The sequence below is a fragment of the Heteronotia binoei genome, chromosome 13, assembly GCF_032191835.1.
Source record: "Heteronotia binoei isolate CCM8104 ecotype False Entrance Well chromosome 13, APGP_CSIRO_Hbin_v1, whole genome shotgun sequence".
In the NCBI taxonomy this organism is placed as follows: Eukaryota; Metazoa; Chordata; class Lepidosauria; order Squamata; family Gekkonidae; genus Heteronotia; species Heteronotia binoei.
The window spans coordinates 31,165,989-31,187,433 of NC_083235.1; the positions used below are offsets into that span (position 1 = coordinate 31,165,989).

Sequence of the window (21,445 nt, forward strand, 5' to 3'; positions counted from 1 at the left end):
CCTGAGATTCAAGGCAGATTACATGGTATATAGTCAAATGACACAATAGCACAACATATCAAATAATGCAATAGGACTAGAATTCCAAAAATTAGAAAAAAATGCAAATGAGGACCTAAAAAGCAATGAAAACAATAGTACAAATTTTGGGTCCAGTAATACCTTTAATACCGTGGTTAAAACAATTTTATTGGTAACATATGGTAATAAATCTATTTCTTACATCTTTAATAACTTCTTTTATCTACCCCATATATTACTTTCTACCCACCCCTCCCCCCATTACTCGACCCCCGCCGGTGTTATTTACTTAAAATGCAAATATTTAAAGGTACCCTTAACTATTAAAACAAAAATTTATATTCTTCTTTTTAAAACTTAATCATTATCAACAATTGCCCAATGTCCTTTTATTTTCCACTTTTTTTCTACATATCTTCTAAACTTTTTCCACTCCGTCATAAAAACTTCTAAATCATAGTCTCTTAATATTCTTGTTAATTTGTCCATTTCACTCCATGTCATAACTTTTATAATCTAATCCCATTTCTCTGGTATTTTTTCTTGCTTCCACAACTGCGCATATAATGTCCTAGCAGCTGAAAGCAAGTACCAAATTACAGATCTATCTTCTTTTGGAAATTTTTCCATTTGTAATCCCAACAGAAATGTCTCTGCAACTTTATTGAATTCATATCCCAAGATCTTAGAAATTTCTTGCTGAATCATCTGCCAATACTTTTTTGCTCTTTCACAAGTCCACCACATATGGTAGAAAGAACCTTCATGTTTTTTACATTTCCAGCATCTGTCTGGCATCTTATTGTTCATCTTTGCCAATTTTTTAGGAGTCATATACTATCTATACATCATTTTAAAACAGTTCTCTTTAATACTATGACACGTCGAAAGCTTCATAGAATTCTTCCACAAGTATTCCCAAGTTTCCATCTGTATTTCTTTATTTACATTAATTGCCCATTTAATCATTTGAGATTTCACTACTTCATCCTCCGTAGACCATTTTAAAAGTAATTTATATATTTTTGAAATTAATTTTTCATTATCTCCAAGCAGAACTTTTTTTGTTTCTGTTTGTTCTTTTCTTATTCCTTCAGTTTTAATATAATTATCCACCAAGCTCTTTATTTGTTGCATTTGGAACCAATCATATTTATTATTCAACTCTTCAGCAGTTTTCAATTCTATTTTGCCACTTTGTATTTTTAATAGTTGATTATATGACAACCACTTTTCTTCTCCTATCTCAGTTGTTATTTTTATTACTTCAGCTGGCACTATCCATAACGGTCTTCTCTCATCTCCATATTTCTTATATTTCATCCATGTATTTAGCAAATTATTTCTTATATAATGGTGAGAGAAAAAAACTCCCACCTGCAGTCTGAAGATAATAAAGATTTTGCAGCTCAGCAAGAAATAGACCTAGTAGGATAATGTTAGCAGGCACACAAAAAAACAGCTGCACACTTTAGGAGGGGCCTGTAGCTCAGGGGTAGAGCATCTGCCTGGGTTGCAGAAGATCCCAGATTCAATCCTCAGTATCTCCATTTAAAAGGATCAGGTGGCAAATGATGGGAAAGACCTCAACCTGAGATCCTGGAGAGCTGGTGGGAGGCAGACATGCAAAAGATTTACAGGTCTTGCCTTTGCTGGTCACTGGATCCCCCTCCGTGGTTTTGCTGTGACTTTCAAGTTAGTGCCTTCAACTGAAAGTTCAAGACAAGTGCAGTTATCTCATATGGCAATCTCCATATGTATTTCACTTCAATTCCTACAACTACAGGTGCCTTCCATGTGGTCACACACAGGAAGCTGCTTTATCCTGAGCCAAACTGCTGGTCTATCAAGGTCAGCTGCTCAGATGGATGGCAAATCCCTGGAGGGCCTCAAGTAGAGGTCTTTCCCGTCACCTATTTGTGAAGGCAGGAAGTGCCAAGTTGCAGCCAACTTATGGCAACCCTGTAGGGCAGGGGTGTCAAGCATGCGGCCCAGGGGCGAAATCAGGCCCTCGGAAGGATCCTATCATTTCCCCAGTCAACTAGCTGTTGTCTGCATCCTTTTCTTTCTCTCTTGCTGCCTTCTGCATCACAGCTTGCTTTGCCAAGCATGCTCAATTGCACAGGAGCTACAGAGCAAAGCCTCTATTTTCTCCATTGGCTGAGGCTCCTCCCTTGGGGAGGAAGGGGGAGAAGGGAGAGCTTGCTTTGCCAGGCTCTCTTAATTGCACAGCAGAGCTACTGAGCCAAGCCTCTCTTTCTCCTATTGGCTGAGGCTCCTCCTCCTCCTGATTCCCTGGGGAAGGAAGGAAAGAGACAGAACTTCCTTTGCACAGTTCTCTGAATCCCATGGGAGAAATACAAAGAAAGCACCTTTAAGACCAATGAGTGCTAATGTTTAAGCTAATGTTTTTTTAAAAAAAAATCTTTAATTGTGTTTGTCTATGTCCTTTATAAAGTTTCTATCTCTGCTACCTAATCTTAAATAGGTACACACATGGTCCGGCCTGACAAGGTCTCACTTATGTCAGATCCGGTTCTCAAGGGTTTTCAAGGCAAGAGACAAACAGAGGTGATTTGCCATTGCCTGCCTCTGTGTACCAACCCTGGTGTTCCTTGGTGGTCTCCCATCCAAGTACTAATCGGGGCTGACCCTGCACATCACCTGTACCATGGTTCTTTTATAACTGGAGATGCTGGGGATTGAACCTGGGACCTTTTGCTTACAAAGCAGATGCTCTGTCACTGAACCCAGGCCCTCCCCTGACATCACTGTCCCATTAGGCTAGTTTCTCAGCAGCAGTTTCAAGGCGCTAGTGCCTTACAGGCTTTCTGTGCTGTTCACATATGCAAAGGGTTCTGCTATCTCCTTTGGACAGCTCCTGGATAGGGTTCAATCATTCACAACCTCAACTCTGGGAATCTGCATGTGATTCCCTTTGTTTATTGCCAAATGTCATGGAAATTTCCAAAGCCAAGGTCTTTCCCCCTCCCATCTCTCTCCTTCTGTAGTTACTTGCAGCTTTTAATGCAGGAATTACTGTGAATTTGAAATCTGGATCTTAGTATAGCCCATTTGAAATTATTCATAGAAGGTGGTTTGAGAATGGCCTGGATCCAGCAGGAATTTCAGTTGACAGAAGGGATTTCCACCAGTGCAGCATGACCTTCTCACCTCTCCCATCATGCTGCAATCTATAAGGGTCCCTGACTGTTTTCTGGAAGACAGGGAACTCCTAAGAAAGTGGGAGTTGGAGGTCTGCAGCAGGAGGGGGGAATCCTCCACCAAATCCAGCCCATATTATTCAGGCACAACTGAGGGGAGAGAAGGAGCACAGAACTGATAAAGGAGAGCTGTGGTCAACCTAAATGATGTTTTCTTTTGGAGGAATCAGGGGATTCCCTCCTTCAATAGACTCCTGGCCTTCTCTGCTACTCCTTTAGATCTCTCCACCAGCCCATCGCTTCTGTGACATCACAGCAGCTCACTCAATCCAATCTCTACCAAGTCTGTCTATGGTAAAATGCCAAATCCTCTATTGCAAAGTAAATGGGCTTCATGTTTTACACAGACAGACACACATATGTGTACACACAAAAAAACAGGTTATACAGGTTAAAGCAAGTTTCATATTATAACAATTTTAAAAATACGTATCAAATAAAGAGCAGTAAGCATTTTTTTTTACCATAAACAAAGTTCTTCAATGATGTTTGGGATTTCTTCCTTAGCAATTAAATACTCTCATATAGGAAACCAATTTGCAATAAAGTTTGAGGAATGTTGTTGACGATCTGCATCTGACAGATTGTTCGTGATTTTTGCCAGCATATATACATATCCCACAATCTTTTTTTTAAACCAGTGATGGCACTTCAGGCTTGCTTGATTTTGCCACCGCTGAGCTATTACACTTTTAGCTGCAAATAGGAGAATCACAATTGTTTCTATTTGTACTAGTGTGTGATTTTCGGTTTTCTATCCATTTAAAAATATGTTCTGGGTGATATTGGATACTAATTCCTGTTATATTCTTAATTTGATGTTAACTGTCCAGTAGTTCTGCAATTTGGGTCAGTGACCCAAGGCTTTTTTTGTAGCAGAAACTCCTTTGCATATTAGGCCACACACCCCTGATGTAGCCAATCCTCCATGAGTTTACAGGGCTCTTAGTACAAGACCTACTGTAAGCTCCAGGAGGATTGGCTACATCAGGGGTGTGTGGCCTAATATACAAAGCCGTTCCTGCTACAGAAAAGCCCTGGGTCAGTCTATCCAGCAGTGTATATATGTACCTATTTGTTTGGATCCCTTCCAGAACATTGGTGTTGCAATTGAGAAGAGATGAGATAATTTTTGCAGTGTCAGATACCAAAGTGCTATAGTTTTAAATGTTTGTAATTTTATGTGTATTAATGGTGCTATATTCCAAAGCAATTTCTACATTTTGTTTGATATTGTCTTTCCACAGACTTTATTCCATCTTTGCTGATAAAGTAGTATTTTATCACTTTGTCTTATTCAAGGTGGCATAGAAACATTTTGGTTTTAATCTATAATTGAATGCACAGTACTGTTCAGTCATTAAGGATCCTGCCAAAAAGACTCTTCCTGTATAAGAATAAAACTGTTTGGCCCACTGAGTCTTGGCCAAATTTGACAAAATAAAATTGTGGGCACAGCTCAAAAGCATGCTGGGCATAGGTCTGAGTGCTGAGCAAACCAGGTGAAGAATGACTTGGGGGGAAGAAAACAGCTTGCATGGCAAGAGATGGTGCAATAGGAAACTGAGGCACGGCACAAGGAAAATCTGTGGCTTCAGTCGGAAAGAGGGTTGTCTGGGGATAAAAGTGCCATCTGCTGATGGATGCGTAGGTGAGAGAGGATGTTGAGGTAGGACTAAGGTAGGGAATGAGTCATTGCTCACAGCACTGCTTAGGAAAAAGCTGTTCTATTTTGAGTGTGTCCCTTAGTCCCTGGGATCCCTTCCCAGACAGCTTTACAGAGGAGAAAGAAAAGAGTAAAGCCCTAGTTAAAAACACAACGCTAACTGCAACCTTGAGCTTGCAGCTCCTACTGAAATCAGACAGCCTGCCTTCTTTGTAGTCATGCTTAGAATCATGTTGTTCCTTCTAGACAAACAAGTTATGACCGAGGCTGAATCTGGCCTCAAGGAAATGGCCTGCTGACCCTCCAGCTCCATCTGAAACCCCCTCCCCATTTGCCATGATGCCTGCAGGAGCATTACAGCAGCATTTCCTCTGTTGAGTAATGGGGAAGGAGAGCTTGTAGAAAAACAGAGGATCCTCTGGGGAAAAACAGGAACTTTCTGGCATGGGTTGCTGTGGATGTCCTATTATTGCTCTGCTCTAAATTGGCTGTACTTAGAGGTACCATATGGGCAAGGCTTTTTTTGTAGCAGGAATTCCTTTGTATATTAGGCCACACATTCCTGATGTCGCCAATCCTCCTGGAGCTTACAGGGCTCTTAGTACAAGGCCTACTGTAAGCTCCAGGAGGATTGGCTACATCAGGGGTGTGTGGCCTAATATTCAAAGGAGTTCCTGCTACAAAAAAAAGCCCTGCATATGGACAAGGCACGGAATGCGCAAAGTTTTGCTCTGGATAGCTCACTGGCAGTCATTGCTAAAGGTGCTGCAGAAGTCACAAAGAGCAACTGAAACGATAGGCAAAGATGGTTACTTTCAGCTGATCCATGCTGTTGTGATTTGATCTGATACCTGGCACAGATTTGGGAGAAATCTTAGCATCATTTAATGAAAAGAGACTAATGTTTCTAGTCCTCGCCTTTTTATGCAATATATTTGCACCTCAGAAGTCAGTACTTAATAGGGTTTAGACTTTCTTTTTCTTCATCAATGCCAGTGGCTAGGGATAGGCACAGATCGGGAAACCTGGTTCAGTCCGGGGCTCATGAACTGAGTGACTTCAGGCCAAACCCAGAACCAAACTACCAAACAAAAAACCTGCCCAAACTGAACCAGCTCAGGTAGTGTGAGGTCCCCCCCACCTCCCAGCATGCCAGTGTTACCTGGAACTGGAAGTGACACATTTGTGTCACGAAGGAAATGGGTGCAGCAGGGACAAGGCCTGATGCCACCCAGAAATGGCTTGCTCAACATGTGAGCTGAGCAGAAAAGCTCAGTGTGTGTTCAGGGGAAAGGGCCTTCCCAGGCCTTGGCTCACAAACGCCAAACTGGACAAAGTCTGGCCTGGACTTTGGTGACTTTGGCTCGGCTCCAGGACTGTACCCATCTCTTCTAGCTGGGCTTTTTTCCCTGGAACTCTCAAAGTTTGGTTCAGGGTTCATTCTGCTCCGCCTTCCTCACGCTCTCTTTTTTTCCTGAGATTTCCTTTTCCAAAACTGATCCTGAATCTGTCCTTCCTTTTGAGGAGTGCCCTTTATCATTTGCCAAAAATCTCTCTGGCTTTCCAGCAAGGAGCTACTTAGTGGCTTATTTAGCACCCATCACATCCATCCCATAGATGGGTCAAGAGGAAAATGAAGGAGAAACACATGGGATTCTTTGAAACAATATTATTTTCATGAGCTATGGTCTTACCTCTACTTTAAAGTATTTTCCAAACTTTAGATACGTCACCTACTTTCTCAGCTCTTTTTCAGGTCTTGCTTTTGGTGGCTAACACTGAATGATGACCTTAAAGCAATCATGTTATAACATACTTTGTTGGGTCAAAGACTGTCATGCGCCCCCAGTGCCCCTCATGAACTTTTAGACATTTTTTGAGAATTTTGTTTCCACAAAGAGGTTCTGGATCTCCATTCCAGCATGTTCCCCCAGAGAAAAATCCTGCCTACCCCCAGAGAAAAACCCTACCAGTAACTAATGTCTACCAGGCAGATCTCTGTCCATCTCTATAGTGCCTATCTGACTGGTAGTATACCATTTTTCTTAGTACTGACTTTACCTTTCTCTCCCACAACAGACACCCTGTGAGGTGGGTGGGGCTGAGAGAGCTCTCCCCAGAAGCTGCCCTTTCAAGGACAGTTCTGCAAAAGCTATGGTTGACCCAAGAGCATTCCAGCAGCTGCAAGTGGAGGAGTGGGAAATCAAACCCAGCTCTCCCAGATAAGAGTCCGCACACTTCACCACCACATCAAACTAATAGAAATAAAGTGCACACTTGTATCATCCTGAAACCATCCCCCTGCCCTGGGTCTGTGGGAAAATTTTCTTTCACAAACCAGTCCCTGGTGCCAAAAAGGTTGGGGACTGCTGGTTTAGACTATGAAGAATTTATATTCTAAGGATTTCCATGCTTAAGAAATAGAAGTCATGGTATCATCTTGGCTTTCACAGCTTTGTCTTCTATCTTTGTAACTCCACACTTTGTTGTTTACATGGTTTTCTAATTCCGTAATCCTAGGCCTGCTGTTCATTATTTCGTTCATGGTGTCTGATTGCCTTGTTTCATATTCTGTGATCTGCCTTGAGTTTCAGTGAGAATGGTGGACTTTAATATAAATAAATATTTTAAAATGAGTTTTTAAAATGAGTTTTCCTCGGCCACTACCTTTTGTTTAACAGGGCTTGAACATTATTAGATCAGGGGGAACTGGCTTCTTTTTTGCCACAGTTTCGACTCCTTTGTGAGGAATTATGACTCTGCTGGGGGAAAATCACTGTCGGCTTCCAAGTTTAAAACAGAACAGTGGACTAGACAGGTCTTGAGTCTGATCCTGCAGGATTCTTTTTGTCTTCTTAACTGCTCTCTTATACTTGTAATACAGTTTTTCCTATTTTCTGCTGTCCATTTTTTTTCTGAAACCAACTGACCCAGAGAGATTGGCTTGCAACCATTTTTTGCTTTTCCAGGGCAGATTCCCTGGGAAAATTTGTGATCCTCCTTCTTGCCTCTGTATTGCCTCATATATTTTTTAAACCCTTACTGGTTTTTAATTTTTTTTTTTTAAAAGAGACCAGTCCTTATTAGTACAGCAATATTTTCAGCTTGTGCCTAATTCTTTGGTGGCAGGTTTTATGTGTTTGCATCCCTGCACAGAAAGAGTATGCAGTGGATGAGGCAATGCAGATCTGCTCAGCAAATATCACTGGATGTCTGATACAGGACAGCAGCAGATGGTGCAAGTGTGAATCCCAATCTCAAGGTGCTTGTCAAGTTTCACTACTTGACAAGCACCTAGAGACTGAGACTCATCACACTAGACTGAGAAAAGGAGTGGCCCAGGATCACCCAGCAAGCTTCATGGAAGAGTGAGGATTCAAACCTGGGTCTCCCAAGTTATCTTCTTTATATTAACCACTCTACCTTCTCTTAAAAGGAATGCTTTTCCCTTAAATGCTTTTTAAAATGAAAAATAAATGCTTAGGAGGTCATTCCTGCAGCTCCCGGCATCTGATTTGTTTTGGCTCTTAAAAGAGTTCTTATGAGAATGACTAAGATAAAGGTTATAAAATACTTTGCACATTAAAAAGAGTACCATAAATAAGAAGGGTTAGTCACGTCATGTCTGTTAGCTTCATCTGCAGTCTTAACGTTGGTATATGGGGTTGCTGTGAAAGACAGAGGAGCGTATCTGACCCATCTGGGGTGCTTAACCAAGCCCCTGAGCAGCTCCTTGCAAGAAAGCCAAAGAGATTTTTGGCAAATTATAAAGGGCACTCCTCAAAAGGAAGGACAGATTCAGGATCAGTTTTGGAAGAGCAAAGAAATCCTAAGAGAAAGAGAGAGTGTGTGAAGAGAAGGGAGTGCAGACTCCTTTGGAAAGACACAGATGCAAGTTTCTGTCTGAGGCAGAAATCCACTGTGCTGTAATGGTTAGAGTGTTAGCTGATACTTCATCTATGATACCAGTGTGTCATGTAGTGCCTAGAGAGTTGGGCTCAGTCCTGGAAAACCCACTCAACTGTGAAGCTCACTGGGTGCCCTTGGACTAGTCATTCTCCTAACCTACCTCACAAGGTTGTTGTAAGGATGTAATGGAGAATTATTCTGAATGCCTCAGAAAAGTGGGGTAAAAGTATGACAGATAATGAAATGATGGTGATGGTGATGATGATGATATTGGATTTATATCCCACCCTCCACTCTGAATCTCAGAGTGGCTCATAAACTCCTTTACTTTCCTCCCCCCACAACAGACACCCTGTGAGGTGGGTGGGGCTGAGAGAACTCTCACAGAAGCTGCCCTTTCAAGGACAACTCTGTGAGTGCTATGGCTGACCCAAGGCCATTCCAGCAGCTGCAAGTGGAGGAATCAATCCCGGTTCTCCCAGATAAGAGCCACGCACTTAACCACTACACCAGACTGCTTAGAAATAGTCCTGAATGAACCCTTTTCTGATTACTGGTAGGAGAAAGAATGGGGCTTGGTGTGTTCATCTCCCCAAACCCTGGTTGTTTATTTTTGTTAGCAAATAACATCCTTGTACCACATTCAGTCTGTTGGAAGATGCAACACCTTGAAACTTACCTTTGGGCTTAAGGGAACTCCAGTGTGAGAAAGAGTGCGATGAGTCCCATTTCATCAAACAGTATCATAGGTCTGGTTTAAATTATAGGGTTCCCAACCTCCAGGTGGATCATGGAGTTCTCCTGGAGTTACAACTGATCTCCAGTCTACATATCTCCTGGAGAAAATGGCTGCCTTGGAGGACTCTGTCATTATACCCAGCCAGGGTACCTCCCTCCCTAAACTCCACCCTCCACAGGTCACACCACCAGATCTCCAGAAATATCCCAACTCAGATTTGATAGCTAGCTATGATTAAATTCAGAGCAATAGCCAGGGATAGTATGCCAGAAGCTAAGATAACAAGAAGTCTTGAGGTACCTTAAAGGCTATCAATATTATTACGCTGTGTGTTTTCGTTAGGCAGAGCCCAGTTGGTCAGATTCATGAAATATATTGCTCTTTTCTTGTCACAACACCCCTTTGCTATTTAAAGTGATTATTGTTATTTATTGTATTTTTAAAGTATTGGATAAGGGGACTTGGTGTGGGGCAACAGCCTCCAGCCTTTCCAAGCTAAGCCATAATGGCTGCTGAACTGCAAGCATGTTGGCAGGAAGTCACATGACAGGAAGAGCCAGTGTTGTAGTGGGGGGGGGGACTCCATGCTACAAGGATGCACTGAGCATTGGAAGACTGACTGGCAAGGGCCAGGTGAAGAGAAAAAACATTAGGGAGCTCTGGGGGACATTTCTGAACTTGCTCATACTAAAAAGCATAATCTCCATTCCTGAGTGACCTCAACTTTCCATCCTGTCAGTCCTCTTAGTTTAGGGTTACCAGTACCAGGCTGGGAAATTTCTGGAGATTTGGGAACAGAACTTGGTGCTTGTAGGGTTTGGGAAGGGGAGCAAGCTCAGCAGCGATGTGATTCTATACAGCAGGGGTAGCCAAACTGCAGCTCGGGAACCACATGTGGCGCTTTCACACAAATTGTGTGGCTCTTGAAGAGCCCCTTTGGCTGGCTTGGAGAAGGCATTTGTCACTTTAAATCACTTCTCCAAGCCAGCCAGCAGCTTAGAGAATGCATTTAAATTTGCTTTCTTCTCACCTCTCCCTCCGCCCATCTATTTGCTTTCCTTACTTGCAAATCTCAAACATCTTTCATATTTTGTGGCTCTCAAACATCTGATGTTTATTCTATGTGGTTCTTACATTAAGCAAGATTGGCCACCCCTTCCATAGAGTCTTCCCTTTGAAGCTGCCATTTCTTCCAGGGAATATCTGCAGTCTGGAAATCAATTGTAATTCCAGGAGCACTCCAGGCCTCACCTGGAAGTTGGCAGCCCTATTCAATGTGTGTGCAAGGAGAGGCAGAAGGTAACTGGCAACTGTTGGGAGGTTAGGGGGTGGGGACAGGTGGGATGTTGTATTGTGCTTGCCATGATGTCACTTCCAGGGGAAATGGAAAGTGATGACATGCCACTCTATGAATTGCCAAAGCTTTATGGTATTCCTGGGATTCCTAGAGTGACATGACAGCACTTCCAGACTTCCCTGTGCAACTCTGACTTATTTATTTTAATAATTTTAAAAAATTAATCTTATCCTGCCCTGAGCATCAGTAGGCAACAAGGGTGGCCAGCGGGAGGTCTTGTGCCACAGTGCAATAGGAGGTCTGGGAGCCATAGGTGAAAACCACAGGTGTAGGTGGTTGGACTTTACTGCTGGATCCATCAAAAAGATCCACGCATGCAACAGGGAGCAATTTTGGCCAGTTCTCTCCTGCATTAATCCCCCCTGCTTATTTTGCTTTTGGGAGTCCTCTAGGAGATTCATGGTGACTTGCCCAGGGAGGGGGACAAGGCTCACTTCCATGCATGGGAGAGCAGAAGGTGCAGGATGATGCTGTCCATCCCACAGACTTAACTTCACCAGTCCCCTCCATAGCCTTGCCCTGAGAGCTGTGAAAACAGAAGCCAGCTGCTCTTCCCTGGACTCTCCCTCCCTTTCAGCAATTTTGGGAGTTTTCTCCAATGAAAAATGAGTTTTTTCTCTCAGGGGGTTGCATTTTGTTGCTGTTCCTGCCCCCCCCCCCGCTCCCCCACACCCTCCGGCGCCTCTACAGAAAATGAAAGTGAGAAGATTCTCCAAACAAGTGAAGGGAATGAGGGGGTGGGTAGGGGTGGGGCCACCTTCTCCTGCCTGGACCCCCATCCCAGGCTTCCCGCTTGGCTTCACCTTGCCTCCTGCATTCCACTGCGATGACATCAGCAGCTGAGCCACAAGCTACCTGCAGCAGAGGCAGAGCCGCCAACGCAGCCCATTGGCTGGAGCCCAGTTGTGTGGGGAGGGGAAGGAGTGGAAAGATTAACTGAAGAGAAGGTGGGGAGGGAGGGAGGGAGAGAGAGAGAGAGGAGGGGGAAGGAAGGAAAGGGAGAGAGGAGCTGGAAGAGGCAGGCAGCGAGACTGCAGCAGGCGACTGGCACATGGGTAGGAGCAGCCGTCAAGCAGGAGGGGTGTGTGTAGGTGGGTGGGTGTTTGGAAAGGTAAATAGCTCAGTGGTTTGAACCTGGTGAGCCTGCAGGGCTGGAGGGGTTAGAAGAGAGATGTCATGCTTGTCAGAGAGATGGGCTCTCTATCTTATGCAGTTCAGCTGTCTGATCTCAGGCATGTTTACTTGAAAGTTAAATCCCACAGTGTTTCAGTGGGTAAAATGTGCATAGGAAAGCAAATTGGAATTGGTTTGCTGGATATCCAAGGATGGGCAGATAGACTGTGCTAGAGACAGATTGCTGAGGATAGCAGAGTGGGTAGCAAGATCTTCTTAAAGAGACTGGTTTGAGTGAGATGGGGGGTGGGGGACAAACACTGAAGTTCTCTCCCTGGCTATCAACCAACCTGCGATCACTATCACATTGGAGGGGAGATAAACAGAACCGCATGGCTCTGTCATGTTAGCTCAGTGGAGGAGCTTTCTCTGAGGGAGAGAGGTCAAAAGATAAACAGAAATCGAGACTTGGCAAGGATTACAAGTGACGTTAACAACATCCGAGGACCACAGCTGGGATAAACCAAGGGCTGGATTGACTGGAAAAAGCCACAGGTGAGCAAAGTGCTCCTATTTTTGCAGAAGAGACAAATGGGGAGGAGGGCTTGGGGGCTCTGTTCCCTGGGTGTGCTTTTCCCACCGAGTGTGGCAGAGAGGTCCCCAGTCTCTTTGAGCTATTCAAACCCAGTACTGGGGGCTGCATTGAAAGAGGCGGGAGCGATCTGACCTCCAAATTGGATAAAAAGTGTCTCTGGTCATAGGGAGATTAATAATTGGCTTTATGGGAACTAAGAAGGAGCTGAGAGTCCAGGTTCTGGGGGCATGAGTGCGGGGGGGAGGTTCTTGGCCCTGTTCAGATCTGTCCTACTTAGGAAAGAAAACAATGCAGGCTTGAGGGGGGGGGGGGAGCTTCTGAACAGGTTGTCCCATTTGAAGGTGGCCCCAGAGCTAAATATAAACTTTGGACAATCTTGGAAGCATTGGAACCTGCTGAAACTCATTTAAATTGGTCATGGGAAAGATTAAATTTGACCCTTTCAGACTGTAAAATATGTGCTTTACCTACTTAGGGTAAGGTCTTGAGAATGTTATTAAGAGAAAGGATTAGCAACTGCCAGCCCCGGGCCAAATCCATCCTCAGCATCTTGTGATGTGTGAGTACAGTACCCTCAAGTTGCTGCCAACTTATGGCAACCCTGTAGAGTTTTCAAGGCAAGTGGGTAAGCAAGGGGGGTTTGCCATTGCCTTCCTCTGCAAAATCTTCCTTGGTTGTCTCCCTTCTAAGCACTGACCCAGCTTAGCTTCCAAGACCTGAGAGATGGGGCTATCCTATCCCATTTCATACCCCAATCTTGCAACGGCCTCCCACAAATTAAAAGCTAGGAGAGGGTGCAGATGAGCAGCATCCTTGACCTGGCAGCAGACCGTACTGGGGATTTGGCATGAGAATTTGGGCAAAACTAGAATGCAAGTAGACTCATATCTTGAGTGACAAGCTCTCTATGGATCCACCCTCCCAGATGTACAAGCTTACAAAATGAATCAGACCTAGGAGTAACTGGCAATTTCTTTTGACAGGAGAAGCTTGGCACCTGCTGGCTGGCCCTTGTGACAATCATCTCCTACCAGTGCCTACCAAAGTAAAGATTCCAAACAGGGGCATGCCTTTTAAAAAACAAACTACCAACTAAATGTTTCAATGGATATATTTGCAGAACACCTAGAGAACAGAGGGGTTTTTTTTAATGACAGGGTTTTTTTTAAAGACAGGTCCATATGTCAATAAAGGACCAACAGTAGATTTTTGAAAAACAGAGATAAGTCTGTACTTACTCCAGAAGAGGAGGGTCACACCACATTGCTGAAAAAGAGAAGTGCTATATAAGAGCATCTAGCCTGTATCATCTACTCTGATTGGTAGCAGCTCTCCAAGGTCTCAAGCAGAAGTTCATCCTTGCCTTGATGCTGGGCTTGCATGGATTCTTGCACATGGAAAGCCTGCACCTTGCCACTGAGTTTCGGTTATTACCCTCCTTCTTGCATCACATATGAGAAAAAAGAAGCAGGTCAAAAAGGGGTTTCACCAGCGTGCAAGTACTTTTGGGAAATCTTTGGCTATGTCTTAAGAGGGCAGAATTTTAGTCAGTGTTTAGTAGGAGTTTAGTCTTTGGTTTTTTAACAGGTTTTATTATCCATATTTGTGATGGAGTGAGTTATGGATCTGAATGAATCCATAATTAATGCAGGCATTACTTTGTAGAAAGATAGGCCCAGGATCATGACATGGAAGAGGGGCATGAGGGGATGTACAAAGAGGTTCTTGTACCCCTTCTCCATTCAATCCAGCCTAGTTCTTCCAATGATTGGCAATCTATTGAGCCATGAATGCGGCACAGATGCTCAGCTGTGCTCCTTACCGGCAGCACTGATTGTGCTAGTGGAAGGGATCTTGTGGCTGTCCGGTCACTTTGGGGAAATGAATTTGGTCATATGTGGCACTTTCTTTCCAGGTGTGGTGAAAGCAATGTAGAAGAGTCACAGGACTGTGGACCAGCCAGGTGGGCCGTTTGGCTACAAGGAAGAACTCAGATAGGGTAGCTGTGTTGGTTTACAATAGAATAGTTAGATTTGAGTCCATGAGACCAACTAGTTTATACCCTGAAACTCTTATTGGTCTCTAGGAGGCTACTGGACTCAAATCTTAACTGTTCCACTAACACTGATGATGAACTGGAGAAAAATCAAAGAAGCAGGGGGGAAATGATGAAAATAACAGATCATGCTGATCTCCTGGATTAGGCACCTTTGTCTTAGTCCATTTGATAATCTATTCTCTTTGCTTTCTCCATCCATCTATCCAGGTGGTTTTCTTTGCTCTGTTGACCTATCTTGCTGTCCCTTTATCTTACACTATGTTATAGCCACCCATCCCTAGTACAGCTCTCATTGTGCTGTCTCTCACCAGGGACACAGACAAGAGGGGGGCCCAGAGTTCCAAGAAGCATTTGGGGTGCTTGAGTGTACCGCCAAATATTTTTTCCTACCTAGCCAAATACTGTACTGGGCACAGAAAATTCTCTTGGCAGCCCTGTATCTCACCACCCATTCTCTAGACCTGCTGTCTCTCTGTGTCCTGGAATATCATCTGATTCTTTGAGAATTATATGCATCCATCTGTTTAGAGTCTTTTTCCTACTGTCTGCTGTTCTTTCTCTGTAAAATCACTTTCTGTCCACAATGCCTCTCCTTCCATTTCCTCTCTTTCACTTGTCTGTTTTTCTCAAACGATGTCCAGCTAACCACAATGCCCTCATCTGCACCCCACAGCTGTACCTGTTTCCCCTCCAGTCAGTTCTGGAATCTCTCATAAAGAGTGGGATGGAAGAGAAGAGAGATAGACTGAACTTGGCATCAATAAGTGGCTGAATTAAAAACACGAGGTCATGATTACACTCAGGCAAATGAGGTTACCTAAACTGGAAAACAGCATCTCTTTCCCTATGCAGTGCACCTTGCTGAGAGCTGGAACGAAAACTGGAATTCTGCAAAGCCCCAAACCACCTGCCCTTTTTGGCTTCCTTGATGAAAACAGTGGAATGTGAGCAGGCTGAAGCCGTCAAAAGAGTAATGCCATTTGATCTGCTCCAGCAGCTAAGAGGGACCCAGGCGAGTACTGGGCTTCATTTGCATACATTCTGCTCACCAGCCAATCACTAGCCTCTCTGGCAGTGTGTAGCCCTGGCATGCTGTAGATGCTTTCGAGCTGGGTGTGTGTATGCCAGTGTGTAAGTGACAGAGAGATCGTTTGCAGCAGACCCATTGCACAAAGACAGGGGACAGATTAGTTTACAAAGGGCTGCTATTTTGATGTGCTGGCACAGCCAGGAGCTTGGGACAGGTGCCAGCTTTCTGTTACTACTGATACAAATCCAAGCATTTGTGCCACCTGCTCCCTACACCATCCAGGGGTAGATATGAAGAGGGTCTCCCTCTGGTATGTCCACTGTCCGTAGAATTGTGGCAGCATGCTCTCATGCACACCCCATTGCTTGTAGATGTGCCAGAAATCTCTGGAGAGGATACAGAAGGCCTCTCACCTGAATCAATTTACCTGGCTTGACCATAGACTTCTCATCTGACCTTGGGTGAGTCGTGGAGGCTAACTATTCTGTTCCCCCATGATGGGATAATATCCCTAGTCCTGTGGCTCAGGACAGTAGGACACTGAGGATAAATCAGTTAAAAGCCATGACTCACTCTGATCCTAAGGAGATAAAGTGCCATATAAGAATATTAAAGAGACAGAGAATCTTGCCTTGTACTCACAAGCAGTGGAAGGATCATAAGAGAGTTCTGCGCTTTGCAACAGAACTGAAATTCTAAGCCTCAGTCAGTATATTGTCTGCATGCTTGAACAACTGATGGTTCCAAAGTTAAGAGCTTTTTAAAATCCCATTTATTTCAATAAGAGAGGTAGATTTAAAGCCAGGGTTCCTTCAGCTGCAATGCCACATCTACAACAAAGGGCTAGCGATACTGACCAGCCTTACAGAGCTGCTGTAAGACTACTGAAATAAAGAACAAGAAACAAGTTGAACATTTCAAAGCGCTAAAGAAGTCTGATGCCATGTTGTAATGATTTCCATGTAGCTGTGATTGCCGCTGTGAATATAGAGACTCGCAGAGTGGCTGCTGGCAATAGAGAAGACCACACAGTGGTTCTCCTTGTATTTTCCTTGAGCTAGCCCCTCCCCAGCTCCCATTCCCACCCCCCAAAACCAGAGGGCTTTTATTTTTAAAAAATTGATAAGTGCTATAGCATTGCAGTGCTATAGCATTATACAGCAATTATATATTTTATTATTTATTCAACGGTCAAAGACCAGTTCATAGGAATCCAGATAATAAGTAAGAGGCAATACAATTATATTATACAAGAAAAAGCCAACTAAAATTATACATAAACATTTAAGATCCTGAACATCTAAATTTAGTATAGCATATAAGTAGAGTAAAGACCTATTTGCTTAAAGTTTAAACAACAGAAACGCTATTTTCCAACTTTGCTGTGAACGTTCAGCCTCAGTTAGTGCCGATACTGGGAAAGGGGGAGATAGTCTGAAAGGTATAAGATGGGATGGTATAGGAAGAGTGAAACTGGAGGGGAAAGAGCAGATAAGACAAGAAGAGCAAGGTAGAGAAGGGAGGAGAAGGGTGTGCTATTGAGGGGGGACAGCAATTCTATATGACTATAACATTATAGCAATTATCTATCACCATAACAATACATACATAGCGCTATAACACTATAGCAATGTAGTGGTTCTTTTTTAAGCCTGACAGAGTCCTGTAGTAGCATTGGGGGAGGGAGGATGGTGGCCACATGGGTCTGAGGCCATGAAAAAAGGCACTGATGTGGGCAGGACCTGCAAAAATGTGCATCTTTCCATCCACACAACATACAAAAGTGCATTGACTGTGATCTTGCACAAGAGATTGTATCACACCAGGTTCAGGAAAGATTAGAGCACAGCAAGAGAAAACCCTTGGAAGTGGGAGATTAGGGGATGACATAGTATGGATGCTCCAAAGACACCTGCTGCACTTTGAAAGCCATATGGTAGCAAAGCATCCGTGTAGAAGCAACCTAAATGCTAATGTTGTTATTCTCTCTCTCCACCACATATCTAAAACTGTTAACAGTACTTTGGCTGAACTAAGTTCCTTGTGGTTCGGCAACTGTTCCCTTAAACTGAACAGAAATGATAGCATTTGTCAATAATGTCATTCTCTTTAGACCTTACAATCATGCACCTATCAATCTGATGTGATGAAAAGTTCTTGTTAGCTCAAAAGGTCTTCTGCTTTTGTGTCAACAGATGTTGATCCAAGAAAAGGATCCCTTATCTCCTCTTCCCCAAATAGATATTTTGGAAACTAAGACTCAGGGGTGTTGGACTCATTTGTTATGAGGGATGGATCTGACATAAATGAGACCTTGTTGGGTCAGGCCATGTGTGGCATAAAATGTAATGTCAGGTAGCAGAGATATAAACTTTATAAAGGACACAAGCGCAAAGATTTTTTAGAAACTTAAAATAAAACATGCTTATAACATTAGCACTTGTTGATCTTAAAAGTGCTTTCTTTGTATCTCTCCTGTGCGATCCAGGGAACTGGGCAAAGGAAGTTCTGGCTCTTTCCTTCCTTCCCCAGGGGATCAGGAGGGGGAGGAGCCTCAGCCAGTCAAAGGAAGAGAGGCTTGGCTCAGTAGCTTTGCTGTGCAATTGAGAGAGCCTGGCAAAGCAAGCTATTCCTCCCCCCTTTCTCCCTAAGGGAGGAGCCTCAGTCAGTGGAGAAAATAGAGGCTTTGCTCTGTAGCTCCTGTGTGATTGAGCAAGCCTTGGAAAACAAGCTGTGATGCAGAAGGCAGCAAAAGAGATGGAGAAGGAAGCAGATGACAGACAATTGCTTTGAGGACTGATAGGAACCCTCCAGAGGCCTGATTTGGCCCTGGGTTGTATATTTGACACCTGACCTTTCTTATACTACAGTGGAAAAGAATATAAATACTGGATCACTTCTGCTTGATGAAGTTTTCTGTGTGACTTAAAATTCCCATGCTGGACCAATTGCAATTGAGCTTAATTTTTTTAAAAATGGTGTTATGGGCATTTTCTTTCAAAAATAAATTAATAATCCATTCTATATTCTCACTATGTACTGCTGACAAAGAGCTATTTTTTTCTAATAAGAACTCTTCTCAAGTCATAAACTTGCCTTCCTTTACAAGTTTATTCCAATAAATTATGTTAGCATAGCTGAAGAGTACCTTAGAATAATTGCATTCATTTAGCCTGGCTAAAGAGCTAAAAATTAATTCCATTCATTTTTAATATCTATGCTGTAGCTAAGGTAATATATTCTGTGGGGACAAAAATGTGAAAGAGTTTAAATGTTTTGAGCATTTAAAATAGAAAAGGAACTGTTTATTAATCTGTAAGGTATATTCTTTTTCTTGAAATGTAAACTTTACCACATCACGTGTTATTTTCTTGTTACAAATGCAGGGATGAGCTAATAATAAATAATATGTAGACCAAAAGCTGGCGGGACATTGGACCAGCAGAAATGGATCCAATAAAAGACATATGATGTCACCTGATATTCTCCCTCCCTATACTGAAAACAGATACTCAGTGACTAGGACCTTGCATTTAAAGAAGTGGACAGAGCTGGGATTAGAAGGATAGAAATTACGATTTGTCTTCTGCCTTGGTGACCTAGTCTGTACCCCCATGGTCTTTGTTTATTGTCTAAGCTGCCTGTTTTTAGCTGTCTGAAGCTGTGGGTAGCTACCGAACCTATCTGAATGCCCTTTTGAAGCTCCAGCTTTAATGGTGTCAGACACAAAGATTACAAAATCTTCTCCAGACTCAAGAACATTGAAGCCCAGGCATGCTCACACAAAAAAACACACCTCCCTTTTCTGGGCCACTGGTTAACCCTTCCAAAGACCTAACCTCCAGTATCTTGTTTGTGCCAAGATTTCTTATTACCAGCTTTGTATGTCAGTGGGTGAAAGGGAGCTTTCCAAACACAGATCAGAATGAAAGACTAGAAGAATCATTAGGCAAGTCTGGTTCTACTGATGCCCTTGCATCACTTTGGAACTTCATACTGTCCTGTAGCCCTAAGAATGTCTTTGAAAACACTGATGTCTGGCCATTGAGCCCAAAGAATGGCCCAGGCAAAGGGGTGGGAGGAGCAGGCAGAAGGAAGCCGCTCCGCATGGAGAGACAGCAAAACAGGGTTCTCCCCCATATGAACTTCCTCTTTCCTCATTTCCTGTAAATGCAAAAAGAAGGTAATTTTCTATCAGATGAACATCTGTCAATATAAAAGTGTGTATGCTTGTTGTTTGCTCAGGATTCTTCATTTTAGAGGAAAGAAGGGTAACTAATTATTCTCCTGAACTTAGGGGGTCTTCCCACTGTTCACCCTCTTTCTCTGTTGTCACAACAATTGAGAAAATGAAACAGTGATTGAAATGTGAGAAGGTGATAAGGGCTACTTCTAATATGAGTTTCCCCTGTTTGTGTCTCAAAACACAAGCATTAGAGGAGTAGAGGCAAAAATGCCTGACATATACATAATGTCTGAAATGTCTGTTCAGGTCCAAACATGTGTATATTCATGACCTGTATGTTTAAGAGGATATGTGCTTTCAAAACTGTGCATTCTCTTTGAACATTTCCTGCTTGTCCCTTTAAGACATGCATGTGGAGGGAAAAGAAGTATGACGGAAGCAGTCCCATAGCAAATCCATTGGGAATACTTAGATAACAAAGGAGGCAGATGGCTTGTCAGTTCAGCACCACGGAGAGAGCCTGGGCCATAGCAAGGCAGAGAATTAACTGCACTAGGAATTTAATAAACCCAGCTTTTTGATCCTGTTGTGGCTGGTGACAAAACAGTTACAGTTTTAATGTCAGAGAACAATTAGGGAAGAAAAATCAACACCCCTCCCCCCCATATTTCCATTCACATGATTCCACAGGAGGTTTTTTGTTTTTTTGTTTTGTTGAGATTATTTCAGAACACTGACAGTCTATCAGAATAAGCAATTAAATGGACTTGGTATTGAATAGATATATATACAACCAAAGGAACAGATCTCTTGACTTTTAAAAAATGTGTGTTGATAATGCTGGTATACTTAGGAAGAATTTTAGAAACCCTTTGAAAAATTTTGGCGCAATTTAGTCTCAACTATGTTTAACATCAGACTTTTAAATCTTCCTTTGAATTTCCTCCCCTCCCCAAATGACACTAATGAAATCTGAACTGATATTCCTGGTGATTTTCTGCTTAGGGTGCAAAAAATGGCATAATTACTGTAGCAAACAGGTATCCTGAATGGACTGCAGATTTGTAAATATTATTGTTGGATCCATTGTGAGATGTGAGAACATAGCAACTGGATGTGGAAATTGATAAAGTTAAGCAAACTTATATAATAATATGGAAGCCATGAGTAACAATTACCGGTATAAGTTATTATAAATTATAAGCAGTTATACTGCTTGTAAAGAGTCCTGTGCTTTCAAATGGGGAACATGATGCGCAGTTAAAACCAACAGGTATTTCAGATCTGCACTGTGCTATGAGTATCTTGAACATGCAAATGTCAATCTGTGCCAAGACAAAGATACCTAATGGACTGATATTTCCCATTGCTAAAACAAACCCTTGGCATTTGAGTTGTGACAGAATGAAAGGTGAATCCACACGATTAGCCTCTGTTGATAGCTGCTAATACGCCTTTGTTACATCTGACCACATGTGGCAAGCAATTTAATAGGAATAATCCACCATGTGAACCAAACTTTTATCACACTTCCTATAAGCAGGTG

The 21,445-nt window shown here is 42.9% G+C and overlaps 1 protein-coding gene across 2 annotated transcripts in view; it reads left to right on the forward strand.

The window, feature by feature from the left end:
- The window catches only part of MAP3K12 (mitogen-activated protein kinase kinase kinase 12), a 178,256-nt gene that overhangs the window by 81,896 nt on the left and 74,915 nt on the right, over nucleotides 1-21,445 (forward strand). The window contains exon 1 of one of the 2 annotated variants that reach the window (XM_060252244.1): nucleotides 12,435-12,584. The exons of the other annotated variant lie outside the window; for it this stretch is intronic. The gene's annotated coding sequence lies outside the window, so the exon portion shown is untranslated. Of the gene's footprint in view, nucleotides 1-12,434; nucleotides 12,585-21,445 lie in introns of those variants that run through there. 2 annotated transcript variants of the gene reach the window in all.